Source organism: Macaca mulatta, chromosome 2, assembly GCF_049350105.2.
Source record: "Macaca mulatta isolate MMU2019108-1 chromosome 2, T2T-MMU8v2.0, whole genome shotgun sequence".
NCBI classification, from domain to species: Eukaryota; Metazoa; Chordata; class Mammalia; order Primates; family Cercopithecidae; genus Macaca; species Macaca mulatta.
Genome location: NC_133407.1, coordinates 27,627,469 through 27,653,757, shown reverse-complemented (window position 1 = coordinate 27,653,757; position 26,289 = coordinate 27,627,469).

The following is a 26,289-nucleotide window of genomic DNA, read 5'->3' as shown; positions in this document are numbered from 1 at the left end:
AAAGTTTCTGAAAATTATTCCAGCTCATCTAGCGTCAATGGAGAACTTTATCCATTTCAAAAATGAATTGAAACTAATTTTGTGGCTGGTCATGGTGGCTCACGCCTGTAATCCCAGCACTTTGGTAGGCTGAGGTGGGTGGATCACTTGAGGTCAGGAGTTCGAGCCCAGCCTGGCCAACATGGTGAAACCCTGTCTCTATTAAAAATACAAAAATTAGCTGAGCATGGTGGCGCACACCTGTAGTCCCAGATGCTTGGGAGGCTGAGGAGGGAGGATTGCTTGAGTACAGGTGGTGGAGGTAGCAGTGAACCAATATCATGCCACTGCACTCCAGCCTGGGCAATAAAGTAAGACTCTGTCAAAAAAAAAAAAAAAAAAGTTTTGTATAATAATTTCCAAAAAATAAAGACAAATATTATCTTGACATCTCTCAAGAACTAAAATGTCAAAATCTGCAATAAAATTTCAGCAAATTTATGGCAAACATATATTAAAAAACACAATATGATTAAATGAGATTTATGTCAGGTGTTCGAGGCACTGATATTAAAAAGGAACTCAATGTAGTCAGTCCACTCTGTCCACAGACTATGGAAGAAGAATTATATGATCATATTAACTGACAAAGAATGTCCTTTGACAAAACTCAAATACTCATTCTTGATAAAACTATCAGGAATAGAGGGGGATTTCCTCAACCTTTTGAAGAGTATCTCCAAAAACCTGCAGCTGACATCATAATTAATGGCTGAAGACTGAATGTCCCTGTAAGATAAGGAATGAAACAAAGATGTGTGCCTTCAATTATCTTGTTCAATATAATACTGGAAATGCTAGCTAATTAAATAACACAAGGAAAATAAAGGCATACAGATTAAAAATAAACAAATAAAAATCTGTTTGTAAATGAAACGATTGTCCACATAGAAAACCCCAATAAATCTTTATACATACCTCTTAGACTGATAAATGAGTTCATTAAGGTTGCAAGATACATCAACATACAAATTACAATTATATATACTGATAACAGACAGGTGGAAACCAGAATTTTAAAAAATGCAAGCATACCACATGCAATTGCTCCAAAAATTGAAATACTTAGACATGCATTTAAGAAAACATGTGTAGATTCAATATAATAAAATTGTAAAATTCTAATGAAAGAAATCAAAGAGGACTTAAAATCTTTTAGAGATATGCCATGTTTTAAAATTGGAATATTCCATATAGTAAAGTTGTCTCTTCTCCCTAAATTGAGCAGTAAGTTTCATACAATTCCTATCAAAATCTTGAACATTTTGTAAACATAGACAAGCTTATTTTTACACTTATAATGAAAAAGTAAATTTCCTAGAATAGCAAAAACAGCTTGAAAAATAAGAAAAATGTAGACGAAATAAACATTCTTCTCAGTGTTAAGGCTTATAGCTGGAGTAATTATAAGAATGCAGCATTGGAGGATGTGTAGACAAATAGATCAGTGAAACAAAAATAGCCAGCACAGAAATAGACCCACACAAATATGCCTGCCTAATTTTTTCAAAGGAATGGAAGTCATTCAATGGTACTGGGACAATTTGATAGTCATCAGCAAAAAAATGAATCTTCGCCTAGACCTCAGCTCTTATACTTAGATCAAGACTAACTCAAAATGAATCATGGACTTCAGTGTAAAACTTAAGTTCATTAAGAACATAGGAAAAACGTTTGGGGGCCTAAGACAAGGTAAAGAGTTTTCAGATTTGAAACTAATAACATGACCCAGAAGAGAAAAAAAAAATGCTAAATTGGTACTCACCAAAATTTTAAAAATTTGTGCTGTGAAAGACCTTACTAAAATTACTAAAAATGTAACTATAGACTGAGAGAAAATGTTTTCAAATTACATATATGACAAAGATCTTGTACTTAGAGTATGTAAGAATTCTCAAAACTCAACACACACACACACCAAAAAAAAACCATGAAAACAAAAATAACTGATCCAATTAAAAAATGGGCCAAAGCAAATGTGCACAGATATTTCACTGATATAGAAGAAGATAACAAAGTCAAATAAACACATTAAAATATCTTCAGCATCATTAGCCAATAGTGAAATAAAAATGAAAACCATGATGACATATTACAGTACACCTATTGCAACAGCTAGAATGAAAAAGTGACACCATCTCATACAGGCAAGGCTGTGAAAAAAAACTAGATTACTCATATATTGCTGGTTTGAATGTCAAATGGTATAACACTCTGGAAAATAGTTCCTCTAAAAACTAAAAATGTACTCACCATACAACCTAGTAGTTGTGCACTTGGGTTTTATCATAAAGAAATGAAGACTTAAAAGGCCAGGCTGGTGCAGTGGCTCGTGTCTCTAATCCCAGCACTTTGGGAGGCCAAGGCAGGTAGATCACTTGAGGTCAGAAGTTAGAGACCAGCCTGGCCAACATGGCAAAATCCTGTTTCTACTAAAAATACAAAAATTAGCCAGGCATGATGGTGTGCACCTGTAATCCCAGCTACTTGGGAGGCTGAGGCATGAGAATCACTCAAACATAGGAAGCGGTGGTTGCAGTGAGCTGAGATTATACCACTGCGTGCCACCCTGGGTGACAGAGGGAGACTCTGCCTCAACAAAAAAAAAAAAAAAGAAAGAAAGAAATGAAGGCTTTTCATGTAAGAACTTGTATGAATGTTCCCAGTAGCTTTATTTATAATAAGTAAAAACTGGAAACTATCTAGATGTCCATCATAGGGTAAATGGTTAAACACACTGTGATGCATCCATATCATGCAATATTACTCAGCAATGAAAAATAATGAACCATTGATATACTCAACAACTTTGGCCAACCTCAAGAAAAATTATATTGGGTAAAAAAAGTCAATCGCAAAAGGATACATGGCTGCACGATTCCAATTATATAACATTTGTGGAATAACACAATAATAAATATGGAGAACAAATTTGTGGTTGCTAGGGGTTAGGGATAAGAAAGAATGGTATGGCCGGGCGCGGTGGCTCAAGCCTGTAATCCCAGCACTTTGGGAGGTCGAGGCGGGCGGATCACGAGGTCAGGAGATCGAGACCATCCTGGCTAACACAATGAAACCCCGTCTCCACTAAAAATACAAAAAAATTAGCCGGGCGTGGTGGCGGCGCCTGTAGTCCCAGCTACTCGGGAGGCTGAGGCAGGAGAATGGCGGGAACCCGGGAGGCGGAGCTTGCAGTGAGCCGAGATCGCGCCACTGCACTCCAGCCTGGGCGACAGAGCGAGACTCCGCCTCAAAAAAAAAAAAAAAAAAAAAAAAAAAGAATGGTATGAGTAGGGCGCGGTGGCTCACGCCTGTAATCCCAGCACTTTGGGAGACCAAGGAAGTGAATCACCTCAGGTCAGGAGTTTGAAACCAGCTTGACCAACGTGGCAAAACCCCGTCTCTACTAAAAAAATACAAAAAATTTAGCCAGGCATGGTGGTGCACGCCTGTAATCTCAGCTGCTTGGGAAGCTGAGGCAGGAGAATCACTTGAACGCAGGAGACAGAAGTTGCAGTGAGCCAAAATAGCACCACTGCACTCCAGCTTGGGCAAAAAGAGTGAAACTCCATCTCAAAAAAAAAAAAAAAAAAAAAAAGAAAGAAAGAAAAAAGAAAGAATGGTATGGTTATAAAGGGTTACACAGGAAAGTGTTACGGTGATGGTATAGTCGAGTATTTCAATCGTAATGGTAGTTGTGCAAAACTACACATGTGACAAAATGATATAGTCAAGCTATATACACAAAGGCATATATGATCGGTTAAATCTGAATCTGTTCTTTGGATTGTGTCAACATCAATTTATTGTATTTGTGTTTGTAGGGTCCCCTCAATCTCCTCTCTATCCCCAGCCTACTTGCTTTCTATATCCTGACCAAAAATCACAAGAGTTACTTGAGCATTTTATAACCCAGACAGGTGCAGGTTTTTCCCAGTCAGCTTGAACCCGAACTGGAGCCTTGAACATTCTTGGATGCTGATAAAGATATCTAGGTTGTTACCCAAAACATTAAAAGAAACTGTCCCCAGCCCTCAGCCAAATCCCTTAAAACTTCATATAAACTCTATACCCTGAACTGTACTCCCTGCTATCATACCTAGGTAGAACACCCCTTTTCTCTTGCTGCCTATCATGAGACCTAGTGGATGCTTTGGATTCATTACCGTGAGTCCATTATCAAACAAAGTGCTTCTTTGGAATCCCAACTGGCTGCATCTTGGGGTGGTTTGGGACACTTCCTTGTGGGAACTCCCCTGCTTGCCTCTTTTGGGGAGATTCCATCCATGGGTTCAGCGGGAGGAAACAATATTATACTGTGGTTCTGTGGGATGTTGCCACAGGAAAGGGCCTCAGGGAGGAGTGCATGAGATTCCCCTGTGCATTTCTTTGCAAACTCCTGTGAATCTATAATTATTTACAAAACAAAAGTGATTTGCTTTTGTTGTTTTTAAGGTTATGAGTGGAACCGATGTTTGAATGTGAGTTTCATTTGTCATCTTTGAATATAGTCACTGTTTTCTTAGTGTTGGGGCCTAAAGTCCTTTGATATAAAAAATATAAAATCTTTGCAACACAAGCTGAGGCTATCACCAAATACATTAAAACAAATTCTTTCCAGAAAACAGATGTAATATAACTTTTACTTTCACTTCCATTTATCATCAAGATAAATCAACTGGATAGGGGAGGAGAATGAGAACTCGTGGGGAAATGGGGAAAAATAAAATACAAAAGATCCAGTAAAAATTAATACTAAGATGGACTTTTTTTGAAATAGTTGCCCAAATCTTTGGAATTTGGAGTAATATTTTCTTTTTGTCTCAATGAAGCCAAAATTTGTTTCCGTGTGACCATTTTATTTTTAATTATGTTTTAATTGTGTAATTTTTTGTTACTTTTCCCAAAAATCTTTAAATTATGTGTCAATATATATTAAAGTCAAGTTTCTTTTTTTTTTTTTTTTTTTTTTTTGAGACGGAGTCTCGCTGTGTCACCCAGGCTGGAGTGCAGTGGCGCGATCTCAGCTCACTGCAAGCTCCGCCTCCCGGGTTTACGCCGTTCTCCTGCCTCAGCCTCCGAGTAGCTGGGACTACAGGCGCCCGCTACCATGCCCGGCTAGGTTTTTGTATTTTTAGTAGAGACGGGGTTTCATCATGTTAGCCAGGATGGTCTTGATCTCCTGACCTCGTAATCCACCCGCCTCGGCCTCCCAAAGTGCTGGGATTAAAGTCAAGTTTCTTAATGCAAAAAAAATATCTAAGGAAAACTTGAGAATCCAGGTGAAATATATTTTAAAGACATAGGAAGTAGATATAAGAGTTACTGATAGTCTTACATTCAACTTCAGTGAGCTTTTCTCTTACTCTTAATTCAACTTCTGCCTCTTGAATTTTAATATGTATTATTTCCTTTCTTCCCAGTGGGAAAGAACATAGACTAGAGTTCAAAAAGTTAGAACACATAGTTCTAGCTCCGTCGTTTATTAGCTGTGTTGTCACTGCTTCATTAGCTTCAGCTTCTTCATCAGTTTCATTTTGAGAATGAAGATGGGACTAGAAAGCACTTTATAATGATGTAAAAACTTTAGAGCACTATTAATAGTAGCCTCTTATCTTCTAGTAAACTAGTCAGTGAGAAGAGAAAAGAGAACAATTGAAATGTTCAGATTAAGCCAAAGAACACTGTTAAGGACTTCAATAAAAGATCTCTGGGACCCTAAAGATAAATCTGTTTGTGGCATGAAATTCTTCTTGTCTCATGTAAGGGATGCATGGCAAAATAGTCTCAGAGCCTGGAATATTGCCTTTTCATAAAAGTTTTGTGAATATTGATAAGATGAAATATATGTAGAGGACATATCACTGAAAAGAAAATTTAGATATACAGTTATTTATTGGTATCTGTAGGGGTTTGTTCCAGGACTTCCATGGATGCCAAAATCCACAGATGCTTAAGTCCCTTATATGAAATGGCACAGTACAGTATTTGTATATAACCTAAGCACATATTCTCATACACTTTAAATCATTTCTAGATAACTTACAATGCCTAATACAATGTGAATGCTATGTAGATAGTTGTCATACCATATTTTTTATTTGTATTATTTTATTGTTGTATTTTTTAATTCATTTTTTTTTCTATTCATGGTTGGTTGACTCCTCAGATTTGGAATATGTGTATATAGAGAACTGACTAATAGTGTTTAAAATATGTTTTTTTATATAGTTCGACTCTCTCTCCCCACTTAAATCTCAAGTCAAATTGTAATCCTTGCATATTGAAGTAGCCTGGTTGAAGGTGATTAGATCATGGGGGTGGTATCTAATGGTTTAGCATCATCCCTCTAGTGCTGCCTCATGATAGAGTTCTCATGAGATCTGTTATGATCTGATGGTTTAAAAGTGTGTGGCAATTCTTCTCTCTCTCTTTCTTTCTCTCTCTCGTTGCCATGAGAAGACATGTCTTGTTTCCCCTTCACTTTTTGCCATGATGGTAAGTTTCCTGCGGCCTCTCCAGCCATCCATGCAGACCCGTAAGTTGATTAAACCTCCTTTCTTCATAAATTACTCAGTCTTAGGTACTTCTTTATAGCAGTGTGAGAATGGACTAATATAGTTTTGAAAACATGGTTAAGGAATTAAAAGGTCATTAAGAATAGAAAGATATGAAATACATGCACTATGTTATATGTTCTGAATCTGTATCTTAATTGATAGTTATATATGAACTACTTGCCGTAAGTTGGACATCAGTAATATATTTCCTTTGTAATTCATTGACTTTATTTGTTTTGAACTATTTGGGTTCTGAATTTTCCATGGAGGACTTGCTAACTGCCATGCGTAAGAAACTACCATGTATACAAAGCACAATTTACCCTTAGGTGCCCACACTTTGATTTTCTTTATTAGTAAAAAATAGTAATCAATTGAATCACCCTTTCAAACCCAGAATTGGCAAAACATTGAACCAGACCTTAATGAAAGATAAATGGTGAGATGTAAAATATCCCACAGCAAAGAACTTAGTGCAATGAGCAGTTTCAGAATAAGGAAACGGGATAATTTTGTGAGTCAAAAACCACAGATGAATAGTAGCTACTCTGTGCTGTAGCTCCAGTGAGAGACAAAAGAATCACCAGCCTCACAGATCAGCCAGCACTATGACATAGTGGTTCAGAATCTGACAGGGCCAAGACCCAGCACTGGTCCAATGGTGCAAAATGGCTGACACAATTTGCCAGGTAGAGGAGATCACAGTCATCATCTTAGAGAACTCAGACAGTAATTTACTAAAATAGGCCATTTAGAGAATTGGAACCAGGATAGGCCATTTCCCAGAAATGAATAGCATGGCCTTTCTCTGTGTGGCTTTGCACAAGAATAGTCTGAAAAGTTAGAGCATGATGGAAGAAGACCCCGAAACAGCCACAAGGTCATGAAAATTGAAAGACGTGATGGGGAAAAGATTTGAGAATCTTAGGTTTCACAGAGGCAGCAGGAGGCATTGGAGCAATTCTAAGGTGTGCAGCATGTAGCATGTAGAATCTCCTGTCTTATTGGCAAAGGATTATTTAAAAGTTAATAAAATTAGTCATCTAGTATCATTTTGCTGATAGAAAAGAATTTAGACTTGAGGTAGTCAATTGATTCTGGTATTAGGACCCCCGGCATAAGGTAGCCCCAAGTTTGTCTTTGCTGACTTCCTTCCTTGTGTCAGACCCTTCCTCAGATCCCTGTAACAAGCCCGTGGAAAAGGTAAGATGTAAAATATTTCTTCTACATAAATTTTCTTTTTCCCCTCTGGCTGATGTGAGAGATTTTCACTGTAGAGCCCTGTGCAGAAGTCCAAAGATTCAATATAGATTTCTTAGTGGAGAATGAGAAAGCTTATTGCTGCTTTATCATATCTTCACATGGCCATCCCTAATCTTGTTCAATCTGTTCCCTCTACCTGGAATGATGTTGCCTTCCTCCCCTTGTTCACATTCTCCTTATACTTCAATACCTACTCAATCATATATTTTTCCCTGTGAAATTAACTCAAATCTTTATCCTTTTCCCCCTCAAGGAATACATTGTACTTTCTAGTATTCCCTTAGTAATTTATTAATGCATGAGCATTTTTGCTCTTATTATTATGTATTACTTCTGCATGGCTCTCTTCTGCACTTGAACAGAAGAATAAGCTCTGGCAATAAAATTAGAGTGAGAATCTTGACTTGGTCACTTCTTAGCTGAATATTCTAAGACAAATCACTTACTAACCCTTTTGTGCCTCAGTCTTTAAGTATAATGTGGGAACAATAATAAATATGACATAGGGTTATTGAAAAGATAATACAATCAGAGCAATTAAAGTACTCCCCAAATGTCTAGTATGCAGTAAGTGCTCAATAAATGTCAGCTATTAGTATTTTTATTATTTCCTTTAAGGATCTCCAGATTTTCACAGTTATTGGCACATAATAGGTCCTCAACAATGTTTGCTTATGATTGAGGCACACTAATCTTCTCCTAGTACATATAGTCACTTGATTAACACATCTTTGGTAAGACAGAAGAACAGTGGACTTCTCTGATTGGCCAGCACTGTATTGTGGATCACTTATATCATGAAAAATTTGGAATCCATATTTGAAAACTAATAAAAGATGAGACAAATGGCACAATTTTAAGGCAGTAAGAGATTATGCCACATGTTCCTTTACCATAACAGGGGCATATGAAGCCATGAATCTGAAGATGTAGCTGGGATCAGAGTTTAGGCATAAGGTTAAATGCTACCATCTCCCAAAGTTTAGAATAAACAAATGCATTGGCACAGGAATCCTGAGACTCAAGCTGGATATGGACCAGGTATGGGCCAGATGCTGACATCCAGAAGATGAAACAATCAGAAAAGTGTGAGTTAAAGCAGCATTAGACTTTCTAGGCTGAAGAGCTCAGGTTGAGCTTTGAGATAAAAAGTAAGAAGATAAAATTTGAGCAGAGAACCTAAAAATAGGGATGCAATAGGCCGGGACACAGAAATGTGGTTTGAATCTTCAAGCTTAGCAGTGCTCATTGGCTGTCTTCCCTGGCTCTAAACAGTCTCCCTGGTGTGTGCAGATAAGAAACGGCAGGTATAAGCTGCTTTCAGGAAGAAAGGGAAGGTTTTCAAATGCCAGTGCCTGCAGGGAAGGTGCTTCTCACCAGCTAACTAACAACTGATTTTAAGTACCCAAAGCTAATGAAGGATCCCTAAGGGCAAAGGCACACTGTACTAAAATGCTACATCAAGGATTAAGTTCAAACATTCTAGGTAAATCTACCTTTTAAGTGAAGATGCTTACATGAACTTATTCAATCATGCCTTCATTTTCATGATTCTTTCTTAAGACAGTCTTCTAAATTTCAATCTATATTCAATTTATTTACTCAAGTTTCTATTCTTCATTGCCCTCGTCTTTCCTATTCTATTTGTGTTATGCAACCGAGGTTACTTTTTTGTAAAATCACATTAGTGAATGCCTAGTGTAAAGAGATAACTATTTTTTCTCCTTATCACCTCACTCATATTATGGAAACTTCCCATATCCTCTTCTTAATGTCTTATTCCACAACTCATGATGCTTGAGGAGTGAGTCATATGAACGACCTATCTGTTCATTGTCACTTGATCCAATAAATCAGATTCTCTTTCCTCAGATTTTGTAATTGATTTAGAGACTCTTGTCACTTCCCCCTTCCAATCCAAAGTGGAACCCTTGGATTGGAAGATTATCTAGGCTGTTACAGAACTTCTGCCCTGTGCACAGAGAAGTACATAAAGTGGTAAGTGAAATATTTTTGGTTGCAAAATAGAAACCAAGCTTATATTAATTTAAGCAAAAGAGAACACATTACTTCACCTAACTGAATAATCCAGTAGTCTCAAGAATAGCTAAATCAGGGTGTTTACGCATAGTTACTAAAAACTTCTCATCTCTCAATTCTGCTTTGTTTCTGTTTGTCCTATTCTTTTTCTGGAAAAATGGCCCACACAGATACTGTTTAAGTGATTTTTAAACCTTTGTTCTGAGAAAAAGTGAGATTTCTTGTATCTAGAATATTTAAAAAACATTTTTAAAAAAACTAACAGTAACACAATTTTAAAAGACAAGAGATTTGAACATCTCACCAAAGAAGATATATAGATCGCAAATGAGCCCATAAAAAAGTTCAATATAATTAGTCACTATAAGCCAGTATTATAGTTAAAATTAACAAGATAGACCATACCCAGTGTTGGAAAGAATGTGGAAAAACAGAAAATGTGGCATTTTGAAAAGTTTAACAAAATTGAATAAACTATTAAGAAGACTCAGCCAAAAATAAATACATTGAAAAGAGAATCACAAATGTGAGAGGGACTATTACAATAGGCCATATAGAAATTTAAAAAATATAATAAGAAATATTATGAAACTTCTTCTGCAGATAAGTTTATCAACTTGAATGAAGTGGATAGTTTCTAGAAACATGCAGCTATCAAAATTGAATAAATAGAAAATCTGCATAACTATATATGTTTTTTAAAAAATAAGTTGATAATCAGAATTCCTCTCACAAAGGAAACATCAGACCCAGTTAGTTATAAACCATATCAAAATTTAAGAAATAGTACAGTTTTTATAAAAGCTTTTTAAGAAACTAGAAAGGGAATTAACAAATTCTACTTTACAAATTCAGAATAGCCCTGATAAGAAAACATGACAAAGACATTATAAGAAAAAAATTACAGGATAGTATTTCTTATGAATATAGACACTAAAAGACCTGAAACGTAGAAATTTTTAAAAATGACTAAGTGAGATTTATTGCAGGAAAGCAAATTTGGTTTAATGATTTACACAAGCACACACACACACACACACATAGGTCAGGCACAGTGGTATGCACCTGTAATCAATCCCATCTACTTGGGAAGATGAGATGGGAGCACTGAGGATCACTAGAACTCACAAGAATCCTATCTCAAAAACAAAACAAAACAAGCAATGTAATTTTTGTCCTTTATGTAATAAAAATATATAAATTATAATTTTAAAATTTAAAGAAAAAGAAGTTAACATAATTCAGTACTCATTCATGAAGGAAAATATATCATAAAACAATGAACAGAAGGGGCCTTTTTGTTTGAGAAAAAAATCTACTAAAATCTACTGATAACATTTTCCTTAACAGTGAAATATCGAACGCTTACCCCCTAAGATTGGAAACAAGTCAGGAATGTCAATTCTCACCACTTTTATTCAACATTGTACTGGAAGCCTCAGCTAGTGCAATAATACATGAAAAAGAAATAAAATCCATATGCACTGGAAGGAAAAGTGTAAATTGTTTTTTATTTGTAGATGATGTAGCTGTATTTTGAACATCATGAGGTATATACAACACAAATACTAGGAATAGTAAATGACTTTAACATGGTTGCATAATACAAGATCAATATATAAGGGCAGCATACAATTGAAAAATAGAATTCAAAAAGCTGTTTCATTTATAATTACATCAAAATCATTATATAAGTGCAAATTTAATGAAATATATATATAAATATAAACTGAAAAGTAAACACATTACTGAGATATATTAGAGTCCTATGTAAAGGGAAATGCATTGTACATAGATTTATTCACTCAATATAGTTAAGATGTAAATTCTCTTCAGATTGGTGAATCTATTTTATACAAATCCAATCAGAATTGCAAGACTTTTTCATAGCAATTGACAAGCTGATTCTAAATTTATTTGAAAAAGAAAAGAATCTAGAAAACTAACCATATTATTAACAAAGAAAAATGACGATAAAAGGACTGACAATACTTAATTTGAAAACATTGTATAAAGCTACAGTAATCAACACAGTAAGATCGTAGAATAAAATTGACAAATATGTCACAAAACAGAATAGAGTCCCCAAATAGACCCACATATATATGGTAAATAGTTATTTGATAAAAATCCTAGGCAATTAAATATGGAAAGAAAAGTATTTTCAAAAAATTGTGCTAGATCAGCTGTATATCCACAAGGGAAGAAAATGAACCTCCACTTTTTTTGTACCACCAACAAAAGCTAATTTAGATTGATTACATACTTTGTGGGTGGACAAATGAAATGGCCTGGCCTCCTTGGAAACTATTTGGAAAATATTTGTCAGTTGCTCATATAGTTAAAGCATAAAAACTAAAAATATAAAACCTCTAAAAGAAAATATTGAAGAATACATTCATAGTCTTGGAGCAGGCAGATATTTCTTAGAGAACACACAGAAAGCACTAACTCAAAAAAATTAATAAATGTGTCTTCATCAAACTTAAAAACACCTCTTTACTTTACACCATTATTACAGAGACAAAAAGGTATGCCACAATCTGGGGTAGAATTTTCACAATAAATACTTCTGAAAAACTACTTATATCCAGAATATATAAAGAACTTCTACCTACAAATCAAAAGGAGAAAAATAACTTAATATGAAAATAGGAAAAAGACTTTTAGAGATATTTAAAAAAAGATATAAAAATGGCCAATAAGCACATTATAAACTCACAATGAGATACCACTATACACACATTAGAGTGGCTAAAATTTTAAAAGCTGACAATATCAATACTGGCAAGCATGTGGTGTGACTAAAACTATTATACATTATTGGTGCGAATAAAAAATCATACAGCCATTTTGAAAACTGTTTTGGCCATTTCTTTTATCGTTAAATATTCATCTCTCCTTACAATCAAGCAATTTCCTTTCTAAGTTTTTATCCAACAGTATTGAGTGCATGTCCTCAAAAAGACCTGTACAAGAATGTTCAGAGCAGCTTTACTCACAATAAATTTAAAAACTGGAAGTATAATTCAAATGTCCATTAATAGTTGAATGTATAAACAAATGGTGAAGTAGTCATATAAATGGATACTGCCTAGCAATAAAAGAGAATTTAACTGCTGATATATGTAACGACATGGATGTATTTCAAAAATATTAACAAAAGAAGCCAGACACACAAAAACATAATATTAATCTATTTATTTAAAGCTCAACCACAGGCAAAACTAATTTATAATCATAGAAGTCAGAAAGTGGTTGTCTGAATGGTGGAACTGACTGGAGAGAAGCAAGAAGAAATTTGTTGGGTTGTGAAAATGTACTATTTTAAGTGTGATTATATAGATCTATGCAACTGTCAAAACTTACAGAGGTGGACAAATATGTGTGTTTCATTGTTTGTGAAGTATTCTTGAATTTTTAAAAAGTGAGATATATTTTAACACCAGAATTAAGAAAACAATCATCAGGACTCAACTAAAGCCATTTATCTTTCCATTTGTTTTGAGTTTAAACTTTTGAGCAGCTTGGAATAACTGGCCTGAATTGCAGGTTGTTATACTGGAATTCTGTTTCCTCTTCTGCTTTTTGACTGTGTGAACTTGGACTCACATCTTTATCTTTTTTGGCTTTAAACTTTGAAATGAAGAAATTAGTTAAAGACTCTGTATGTTTCCTTCAAATGTAGAGAAATGCATTTTAAATATATGCTGAATGTTCAGTCCCATTCAGTCATATGACTCTCAGCCAAGTGTCTTACTACCGACACATCACTCATCATCCAGGCATTTGTTATTTTAGTCCAGCACTGTATCTGTACCAAACCAACAAACATCACAAATTATTGACCATCGAGATAGAACTTTAGCATTGTCTTTGGCTAAGAAGAGACACAGATGATCCAGGAAATTATTGACATGGGAGCTCTTATTTACATTTCCTTTTCATGATGGGACAGTTAAGAAACAGAAATAGCAAGGTATCCCTAGGTGCAGAGTTGAGCACTTCCTATACTATACATTGAAATTCTTTCCTGAGGAAGCATTTAGTCATAGGGAAAAAGAATGTGACTCTGTAGCTTGTTTTGATTTTTACAAAGAAATTGGAGTAGCTGTTTAGAGTTCCAGTTTTAGTTCTGTGACTTTGAATGAGTCACTTAAAAATAAGCCACTAGGCCTTATTTTTATTATCTTCAAAATAAAGAGGTTTTCCTGGAGGATATCCAAAATTCATTACAGGTATAACAAGTCCTCTCTAAGAGTCTCTGCACTTCCAATCCATCCTGAACATTCTGAGATAGTTTTTTTCTAAAATGTCAAACTAATTTTCTACTCCTCAGGTTACATCTTTTACTGACTTCCCATTATTCCAATGTACCATGCAGAGTTTTGCACCTGCACGTATTACCTATCTTATCTTCAATTATATATCCACCTGCAGTCTTTTTGAACCATTAAGCATTAGGTGTAGTTCCTCAAATGTACTAGAAAGTCAAAAGCTTCCTTTAGTTTGCTCATCAGTTCCTTCTGCCTGAGAAACTCATCTACAACTTAATGAATTTGCCAATATCCATCTTCAAACCTTAGTTCAAAGTTTTTCCTTTAAAGAATCATTTGACTACTTGCTTCCCCTTCTCCCTAGCCACCCTCTTATCCAGCATCATGTGGAGTTAGTATTCCCTTCATCATGATCTGTTTTCCAGAATATTCCCACAACTTTATACATCTTCGTTGAGAGACAAGACACTCTTCCCCTTACATTAAAAAAACACAAAGAAGCTGAATTATTACTTGATAAGTAAACTTATTAAAGTTACTTGATAATTATGCCTGTGACACACTGAAAAAGCAGATTCAGTCTTCCCTAAGGTTATAAGAAGTGTGCTACTTAGGGATTATCTGACTTTCAGAAGTAACAGAGTGTAGGGACTGGCTGACTTTCTCATGCATGGATTTTAAAAAGAGGCTATCACTAATGGGGTGGGATGAGCACTGGTTCTGTGGTTATTTAAAATTTTGGACTAGCAACAATGAAAAGGTATTTTTAATTCCTAGCTTAATCATAATACTTAACATTTTGTATACTAATCATTAATTTTTTTGTCTGTCTTCTCACTAAGCTTAAACTCCTTCAAAGTAAGAATGCTGCTGGGTTCATCTTTGTATCTCAGAGGTGCTCAGAAATAAATATTTTAAAATACTGATACTAAAAGTTTAAAATTTTGAAAGTACATAATATATCTACATATGCCAAAGGAAACACACAAATCTAGCCCTAATATAATGGTTCTAACTCAGCTTATGAAAGTATTTATTATGGTAAATAAAAACAAATGATATGAAGAGCATCGCTGAAAATTTAGTACTAGTTATAAAATTCTGATATTGGCAATTTAACAGATTTTTTTCTAATACCTCCCTCACCCATTCAAAAATGCATTTCTAAGTTACACTATTCTATGCTTATTTATCTATTATCTGTTTATCTCTGCTTATTATTCCTGTTTGAAAAGAGGTGATAGAGAAATAAAGAAGGGGCCCATAATTAGGAGACAGGCAGTCTAAGGATCAAGGAAGTGTTAGATTTCTTTCTTTTGTGTTTAGGAGTTTAAAATCAAGAAAATGAAGTAAACCAAAAGGAAAGGTGTGCAAGTTGCTTTGTCATCAGATGGTTTTCACATGTGAAGATGTGAGAAAATGAAGGAATTCTATTTCCGTTGGTGCCAGGGATGGCTATTTGACATATCTTATTTGCACAATCTCTTATTTGCTAAAAACACCTTAATAGGTGTTTTCAGGACTGCCTGTGGAAGGTGATTTGCCTGGTGTCTCCTATCTGTAGAACGCTAACAGTTGAGACTTACCTGGAAAAAAATATTGCTTAGAAATGCAGCAACACATCAACACAGAATCACTTAAATGGAAATAAACGGTATGGCATTTTTGCAAAGAGAGATTATTTTTTAATATGAAATAATGAGACTGAAGGAGTAGAGAACTGGACAGCTTATGTTGGCATTCAGCTTTACACCATATATTTTGTTCTATTAGCAATAACTTTTCTAAAAGGGATCATGCTTATTCTCTGTCACTTTTTCTACCTACCTAAATAGTAAATTTAGACTTACGAATTTTATACTTATATGAAAATGCTAGTTAGGGAATTAGCCGTGTTACTATGGCAAAATAGTTTTCTCAATCATGTTCCAAGACACGTGGTCATGAACTACACTATAAGGAAGTAGCCCCTCAAGCATCCGTCTTTGCCTTTATTTGAAAGAACCTTTGAAATTTGTAATAGATGAACTTGTCCCACTTTCCCTCAGGAGTGGTGATCCCACAAAATGGTGCCAGTAGGCATTAGAAGGTGTTCAGAGAGATCTTGATTTGGGGCAACATTTTTGTACTACAGCAGTAAGGTTCGGCAGACTCAATCTTTGCTTTAAAATTCAATGTAATATTGAACTTAAGTCTTGCTTCGTTATGAGGAACATTTATGTGACTGGTGTTCAGTTCCAGACTGGGTCCAAATTTCTACATCGCTTTGGGGATTCTAGGGTAGTAATGGTGGGCCACCAAGTATCCTATTTGCAATGAGAGCTCCATTAGATTTGCCTATCTGAAGCTTTAAGGAAGGTTATGAGTCAAAATTTTCATATTAGGCCTTCAGGACATCCCCGAGAAGGTAACACCTGAAACATATGTTTGGATATGTTTGGATTATAATCCTGAAAAGACACAATCCGAAATGCCATAATCCCTAATGTTCCTGAAAGCCAAATTCTGGGAAACAGATTTGTGTGTTTTGAAGTGTATTCAGAATAGTTACATCGTATTGCTTGCATCTTGTTAGGCCAAAATATTACATTATTATTGTTTTTATTTGCATTTCTTGGAAAATTCAGAGTCATGGATTGGCCACGTTATATCACAACAGTAAAAACTTCAGGTTAAAACTGTGTCATTTGCCTGCATTGGCGTTCCTTCCAGCTGATGACATTGTAGGAGCTCTTAATTAATTAAAGCTGCATTTGCCTGAGGAAGCCAAGGAAGTTACTGACGACTTTAACAGTTTTCACCAAGTTTGTGGTCTCTATTAGAGTTTATGTGGAATGGATTTCTGAGTACTTAAAACAACACGGAAGCGTGGCACAGAGATGGGAAAACTGAATAGGGAATACTCATTTTGCTGGATATCCATTTATAGAACAATTTCAAAAAAAGCAGTGCCATGTAGGAAATGATCATATTCTCTAAGGAGAGCCATGTCCTGAAAGGAAAAAAAAAAAAGCAGCTAGCAATGCACTGTGATGCAGGACTTCAGACTACAGCTAAAGATTATGAAAGTTGGCCAGCTCTTACAAACTGCCTCTGTGCCAATTGCCCATAATCTATCCCAGTAATACAATTTTCATTTATTAAATTGTAAATTTCCTTTTTAGATTTTTTTTTTTAGTTTTTTTTTTCACTATTTTAAATTGTCAGAATTTTTTTTTTTTTTTTTTTTTTTTTTTTTTTTTTTTTTTTTTTTTTTTATAATTAATGATGCTACGTATTTCATCTTTACCTCGTTTCCAATACTGGAAGTATAAATTGTGTAAAGACTTTTAGAGAATTCTAATTTGTTTTATGCACTTTTTGAAAATTTAAGTCCGTGAAAGTGCATTATCACAATGTTGTCCTTGTATATAAGAATTGTGTATGTACATAACAACGTTGAATTTTTCTCAACATGTACAAAGATGTTCTTTGTTATGTTTATATTTGTGAAAGATAAAATTCCTTGAGATCTTGGCTCTTCAAGTGAATGCATATGCATTGGTGACCCAACGTAATTTTTGATTTGTGGTGTTCATCATGATATTTCAGATACCACTATTGTAAAGCTAGGTGCACACAATTACCAAACATAGTAACATGTGTTTACAGTTTCTTCTTTTATAAATATGGTTCATTTGCCTGTTACTGTTATACCCGTATGACTGTTGTTAGTATACCTGAGTATTTGCAAAAATATCCAAGCTATTTTTTTCTATTTTATTGTACAAAGTGTCCTATGAAGTATTCTGCCATGTTTTTTCTGTTTCTCAGATAAGTCTCCTTTGACACTTGCAAAGAAATGTCTTTTAAATTTTTTAAAATTACTTTTCCAGGATTATATTTTCAGGATTTTGACGTTTCAGAATTGTGATTTGGTGAATTTTAAACTTTAGAGATTTTGATGTTTTAGAATCATTCAGGATTATGGTGTTTGGGATTGTTTTGAAATTATGATTGGCTCCCCAGAAACATTACTCTTGAGAAGGGCACCTTATCAAAGTCGTCTTTCCCTCAACAAAGCTGACTTCATGGATATGAAATCTGTAGTCACACATGTCCCACACTTAGAATGGGGACCGAGCTCCTAATGTAATGTCCTCTTGTTTACATCACAAACTTCTTAATATGCTTTTTAACAAGTGTCTGACATTTTTATCTTGCTTTGGGTTTCACAAATAATGTAGCTGGTCCTGCCTTTTAAGCCAAGAGAAACCACTGGTGTGGTCTTGTTCCAGGATAACAAAAGTGTGTGGGAGAGAAACATTTCAGTATCATGCTAAATAGGTTTACTAATCTGAGACCATTAAATAATTGTTTTCATTCATTCAACATGGAAAACTGTACAAAATATTTCCAGAGAAAGGTACTGCTTGAAACTTGCAGCAATGCTAACGAGAAGAAGACAGGCTTGAAAACAGCCTTACAGATGAGGTCTGCAGTGTCTCTGGCTGGATATACTCATATGGATTTAATTTGAGCCACCCGGGACTCAAATTAAAGAGAATAATGTGAAAGAGATGACTGACATGATCTTCCCACCAGATGTGCACGTTGTAACGCAGTGGAGGTACTGCAAGGGTAGGAGGAAGGAGACCTACTGAAAGCAGAAGTTATACATTCTGACTAGAGCTGGAATCCAGAAGAACAAGGAATAAAATTCAGATGGAGACTTGCCTCTGCCAGGTATGATCTTGGAAACAAGTATTTGAGTTAAACTTTCTGTGATTTAAAAAAGTAGGTAAAAATAAAGCTGCTTACAGCTTGAATGAAATTGAGGAAAGGCCCTTAGGGAGAAATATCAGGAGCTCAGCTTTGCATTTTTATTACATTTTGTGAAAACTGAGAGGAAATTATTTATTCTGTGCTTTTTGTCTTAGTGAAAATACAAGTATTGTGAGTATATATACACATGTGTATAACAAAGGCTTTATGAGAAAGGTTGCAAAATTGGAAATTTGTAGAGAGCCCAGTAGATGTGTAGATGTAAGATAGGGCCATCACACGAGGATCAATATATTTTAAAAATATGTCTATAAAGCAGACTTGGACCCTGTTATAGAAACAGATGGTCTTGTAGACAGTTTGGATTGGAGTGAAAAGAAGTGTTGCTTGCTGTGAGATGGCCCAGCATTCAAATGAGAGCTACTCCTCAGTCTAAATGCAGTGTTAAAATCTGACCAAAAAAAAAAAAAAAAAAAAAAAAAAAAGGCAAACAGGAGCCAACTTTATATATTGATATCTTGGGTACTTTATACCCAGGGAATAAAGTATGCCTTTATACCTTGGGTACTCTATACCCAAGGACAGGAGCAATACCTGTCATGGTGCTGTTGGTAATGAAGATGCATGGGTCATGATGGTGAGCAGAAATGAGTTCCTGAGTAGCAGCATCAAAGAACAAGTAAAAAAGATAGCATTTTAACAAGTCATATAAATTATTTTGCTTGTGTGATAAGGTGGGGCTACAATTTTTAAAAGTCTAATTAATGGTCAAAAAGCTTCTCTGAATTGATTAGTGTCAGGCTTGTGTTGTTACTGAAACATTTTTCTTTTGTTAGGTATCATGATATCTGAGGAAGAACTTCTACCAGAGAAATTCTGCTCTGGCATTGTAATTCAAAGGTGAAATAGATGACAGTAATTAGTCTATAATATCCATTTAACTAATTCAAAAATAAAATATCACGTAGTACAATTGCTCACTTGTAAGACAGACCTCTAGATTTCAGGAAGATGCCACTGTCATTGGCTTCATATGTATCTATTGACTTAAGACATTCAGAAGTCTGAGAAACTCCACAGCATGCAAGGCAGCATGGTGTAGCATAAATGACATGGGGTTTTGATAAAATAATCTTGGGTTTGAATAGCAGTCCCATCAATCAATAGCCATGTTATATTGGAAATAGTTTTTTTCTCATCTGTCAATGAACATTACATTATTCAGAATAAGGTATATTATGTTTCTGTAACAACTACATCCAAATATTAGTGGCTTTACAAAAAAATGTTTATTTCTTGCTTATAACACTTGTTCCACCTGAATTGATGGGAGTCTGCATGCTGTAGTCACTTGAGGATGCAGGTTTATAAAGATTTCATCGTGATCGGTGCTTCCATGGAAGCATGGAAAAGGGGAAATATTCTGCATATTGTGCATTAGATCTTGCAGCTTCCACCCAGAAATGACATATGTCACTGTCAATTACATTTTGTTAGCCAAACAGGTTGCATTCCCATGCCAAACCTCAAAGGGAGTGGGAGGATGCAATCATACCTTGTGCCCAAAAGGAGAGGAGGACTTGAAAATGTTTGATCAACATCAATGACTACCACAAATAACACTAGTACAATTGTTGTTTAATCATTTATGTAAAACACCTTAACAGTAGTATAAGCTCAATGAATGGTAGTTATTATCAGAGGTAGGTTTGATTAAATGAAACATTTATAACCAAGACTTCCAAGTAAGTGTGAAAGATTAAATAATCATTCTTAACTGAAAACTGCCCCCAAATTTCGCTTAAGTTATAATGATTGACTTTTAGTTCGAAACCTACAATGATAAGGAAAATGAGAGAATGAACGAGAGAAGAAAAATCTCAAAGACTATAAAGGTGGAAATACAGAGATGGACAATGACTTACTCACCTGAGCAGGTAAAACCAGAATCTGCCTGCAGAACAGAATCCAAAGAGAAACTAGTAGATAGGAGCATTAGAGCCTCCGAGTGGCTCAAATTAGAGAACCAGTTTTGAGTATAACATAAAGCTGAAAAGAAGCCATGAAATGGACAAGATAATCCAAAATGCAGTTGATTATAGATAAGTTGTTACAAACATATCTTAAATATTTCTCAGTTTTCAAGAAATAATAAATATCCTTGAAGCATATATAAAAGAGAGCAATGAATGAAAGCCAGGAAGCAAGTGTGTATGCCAGGTCTATCCTGGAATGTTACAAACTTAAAATTGTGGATATTCTTAATCACAAGAGAATTAGAAGACTAGGCCTTAGGAAAATGCTGAATGGAAAACTGGAATCTGAGATCCACACATTTTACTGGGTTGTTAAAAGCCAAGAGCTCCTATGAAATATGGGTTAGAAAAAAAAATTGTCTGCCAGCAAACAAAGTACACAGGAAATCTATCAATTTCTGTCACAGTTTCAAATGAAAAAGGACTAACAAAAATATTCTCCTGAGGCAGAATAACTTGCAGCTCCCACTTGGATGGACAGAGCAGCATGTGGAGACTCACATCGTCAGCTTTTGCTCCAAGAACTGACTCAGGAAAGTAGCAGGAAAACCTTTTGTCCCAGGCTCCACGGGACAGCTGAGAAACTGTGAGTTGGCTTGCTTTCTCAGCTAAGGGGCTTGTAGTCTAGGGCAAATTCTCAGCCCTGCTCACCAGCAGGCTGGATATAAAGTCAGTGCTATTGTGGGGGCATGGTGGGAGTGTGATCGGCCTTTCAGGTTGTGGGCTGCATGGGAGCTAGGTGAGGCCCATGCCTGCTGGCTTTCCCCCCCTTTCCTGTGCAACACAGCAGAGGCAGCCATAATTTCCTCAGGAAAATCATTCCTTTGGCCTGGGCACTATACCCCTATCCCTCACAGCAGCTGCAGCAAGCCCTGCCCAAGGGGTGGCTGAGCTCAAACAAGCCTATCCCTTCTCCAACCTGGTGGTCTTTCTCTACACTCCCTGGTAGCCAAAGACAAAGGTTATAATCTCTTGGGAGCTCTATGGTCCTGCCCGCTGCTTGATCCTCCCTGTATTGCTGCAGCTTATGTGGTTTGAAAGTGCCACCTTCTGGCTGGAGGCCAACCAACAAAAAACAAGCACATTTAACACAAATACAACCAAGGACCCTCATAGAATCTACTTTACTCCCCTGATACCTCCACCAAATCAGGTGTTGATACCCATGACAGAGAGACCTGAAGACAGATCACATCATAGTACTCTTTGCAGAGTCTCCCCAGTACCACCCCAAAGCCTGGTAGTTTGCAAAGTGGCTAGATCCAGAAAAGAAATTACAATCACTGCAGTTTGACTCTCAGGAAGCCCCATCCGTGGGAGAAAGAGGAGACCACCACATTAAAGAAGCACCCTGTGGGACAAGAGAATCTGAACAGCAGCCCTTGAGTCCCAGATCTTCCCGCTGATATAGTCTATCCAAATGAGAAGGAACCAGAAAAATGATTCTGGTAATATGACAAAATAAGGTTCTTTGACAGTCCCCAAAATACTATCTCACGAAAAATGGATCCAAATCAAGACAAAAATCTCTGAAATGCCAGAAAAAGAATTCAGAAAGTTAACTATTAAGCCAATAAAGGAGGCATTAGAGAAAGGTAAAGTCCAACTTAAATAAATCAAAACATGATACAGGGTATGAATGGAAAAATCTCCAGTGAAATAGAGAGCATAAGTGAAAAACAATCACAATATCTGGAAATGAAGGACACATTTAGAGAATTGCAAAATGCACTGGAAAGTCTCAGCAATAGAAATGAACAAAAAGAAGAAAGAGTGTCAGAGCTCAAAGACAAAACTTGAGAATAAGCCCAATCCTACAAAGACAAAAATGAATATTAAAAATGAATAAAGCCTCCAAGAAGTTTGGGATTGTGTTAAATGACCAAACCTGAGAATAATTGATGTTCTCAAGGAAGAAGAGAAATCTAAAAGTTTGGAAAACATTTGAAGGGATAATCAAGGAAAATTTCCCCAGCCTTGTTAATGATCTAGACATCCAAATTTAAAAAACTCAAAGAATACCTGGGAAATTCATTGCAAAATGATCATCACCTGGGCATATAGTCATTAGGTTATCTAACGTCAAGATGAAGAAAATAGTTTTAAGAGCTGTGAGACAAAAGCATCAGGTAACCATGAGGGAAATCTGTCAGATTAACAGCAAATTTCTCAGCAGAAACTCTCCACACTAGAAGGGATTGGAGTTCTATCTTTAGCCTCCTTAAACAAAACAATTATCACTAAGAATTTTGTATCCAGCAAAACTAAGCTTTATAAATGAGGAAAAGATACAGTCTTTTTCAGAAAAACAAATGTGCAGAGAATTTGTCACTACCACGCCAGCACTACAAGGCTGCTAAAAGGAGTTCTAAATCTGGAAACAAATCCTCAAAATACACCCAAATAGAATCTCCTTAAAGCATAATTCTCACAGGACCTATGAAACAACAACATAATGAAAACAAAACAAGGTATTCAGGCAACAAATAACATGATAAATAGAATAGTACCTCACATCTCAACACTAATGAATGTAAATAGCCTAAATGCACCACTAAAATAATATAGAATGGCAGAATGGATGAGTTCACCAATCAAGTATCTGCCATCTTCAAGGGACTCAACTGACAATGTAAGAATTCACATGAACTTAAAGCAAATGGATTGGAAAAGATATTCTATGCTAATGGACACCAGAAGTGAACAGGAGTAGCTATTCTTGTATTAGACAAAACAAACTTTAAAGTAACAGCAGTTTAAAAAGACAAAGAGGGACATTATTTGATGATAAAATGACTAGTCCAAAAGGAAAATGTCACAATCCTAAATATATATGCACCTAATACTGGAGACTACAAATTTATAAAACAATTACTACTAGACCTAAGAAATTAGATAGACAGCAACACAATAATAGTGGGGGACCTCAATTCTCTACTGAAAGCACAGAGAGGTCATCAAGACAGGAAGCCAACAAAGACACAGTGGATTTAACTATACCCTAGAACAAATGGACTTAACAGATATTTACAGAACATTCTACCCAACAACTTCAGAATATACATGCTGTTGATCAGCACATATAGCATTCATTCTCCAAGACAGATCATATGATAGTCCACAAAACAAGGGTCAACAAATTTAAGAAAATTGAAATTATAGAAAGTACTCACTGAGACCACAGTGGAATAAAATTGGAAATCAACTCCAGAAGGAACCCTCAAAATCATGCACAAATATGTAAATTAAATAACCTGCTTCTGAATGATTGTTGGGTCAACAATGAAATCAAGATGGAAATTAAAAAATTCTTTGAACTGAAGGATAATAGTGACATGACCTATCAAAACCTCTTGATATGGCAAAGGCTGTGCTAAGAGTAAAATTCATAGCATTGAATGCTTATAATAAAAAGTCTGAAAAAGCACAAGTAGACAATCTAAGGTCATGCCTCAAGGAACTAGAGAAATAAGAACAAACCAAATGAAACTGAAACAACAAGCAACAATACAAAAGATAAATGAAACCAAAAGGTGGTTCTTTGAAAAGATAAGTAAAATTGATAGACCATTAGTGAGATTAACCAAGAAAAGATAGAGAGAAGATCCAAGTAAGCTCAATTAGAAATGAAATGGGGGATATTACAACCAATACCACAGAAATACAAAAGATCATTCAAAGCTGCTATGAACACCTCTATGCGCATAAACTAGAAAACCTAGAGGAGATGGATAAATTCCTAGAAATATGCAACCCTCCTAGATTAAACCAGAAAGAAATAGAAACTCTGAACAGACCAATAGCAAGCAGTGAAATTGAAATGATAATTAAAAAGTTACCACCAGGCCAGGCACGGTGACTCACAACTGTAATCCCAGCACTTTGGTAGGCTGAGGTGGGCAGATCACCTGAGATCAGGAGTTCAAGACCAGCTGGCCAACATGGCGAAACCCTGTCTCTACTAAAAAATACAAAAATTAGCCAGGTGTGGTGGTGGGTGCCTGTAATCCCAGCTACCTGGGAGGCTGAGGCAGGGAGAATTGCTTGAACCCAGGAGGAGGAAGTTGCAGTGAGCCGAGATCGGGCCACTGCACTCCAGCCTGGGAGACACAGCGAGACTCTGTTGCAGAAACAAAACAAAACAAAACAAAAGGTACCAACAAATAAAAGTTCAGGACTAGATGTATTCACAGCTGAATTCCATCAGACATTCAAGTAATTGGTACCAATCTTATTGACGCTATTCCACAAGACAAAGAAAGAATCCTCCCTAAACTATTCTATGAAGCCATTATCACCCTAATACCAAAAGTAGAAAAGGATATAACTACAACATCTATAGACCAATATCCTTGATGAACATAGATGCAAAAATCCTCAACAAAATGCTGGCTAACCAAATCTAACAGCATATCAAAAAGATAATCTACTATGATCAAGTGGGTTTCATACCAGGGATGCAGGGATGGTTTAACATCCCCAAGTCATAAAATGTGATACACCACATAAACAAAATTAAAAACAAAAATCACATGATCATGCCAATAGATACAGAAAAAGAATTTGAAAAAATTCAGCATTGCTTTATGATTTAAATCCTCAGCAAAATTGTCATATTAGAGACATAAGGTAATAAAAACCATCTATGACAAACCCACAGCCAACATTATACTAAATGAGGAAAGGTTGAAAGCATTCTCCCTGTGAACAGAACCAAGACAAGGATACCTACTTTCACTTCTATTCAACATAGGACTGGAAGTCCTAGCCAGAGCAGTGAGACAAGATAAAAAAATAAAGGGCATCCAAATCAGTGAAGAAGAAGTCAAACTGTTCCTATTTGCTGATGACATCATTATATACCTAGAAACCCCTAAAAACTCATGCAAAAAGCTCCCCGAACTGGTAAATGAATTCAGCCAAGTTTCAGGATATCAAATTATTGTACACAAATTAATAGCCCTGCAATACACCAACAGTGACCAAGCCTAAAATCAAATCAGTAACTCAACCCCTTTCACTGTAGCGGAAACAAACAAGCAAACAAACAAACAACAACAAGAGCAGCATAAACCTTAGGAATACACCTAACCCAAGGAGGTGAAATACTTCTACAAGGAAAACTACAAAAATTGCTGACAGAAATAATATACAACACAAACAAATGGAAATATATCCCAGGCTCGTGGATGGGCAGAATCAAAATTCTGAAAATGACCATACTGCCAAATGCAATCTACAAATTCAATGCAATTCCCATCATTATTCTTCACAGAACTAAAAAAAAACATTCCGAAAACTCATATGAAT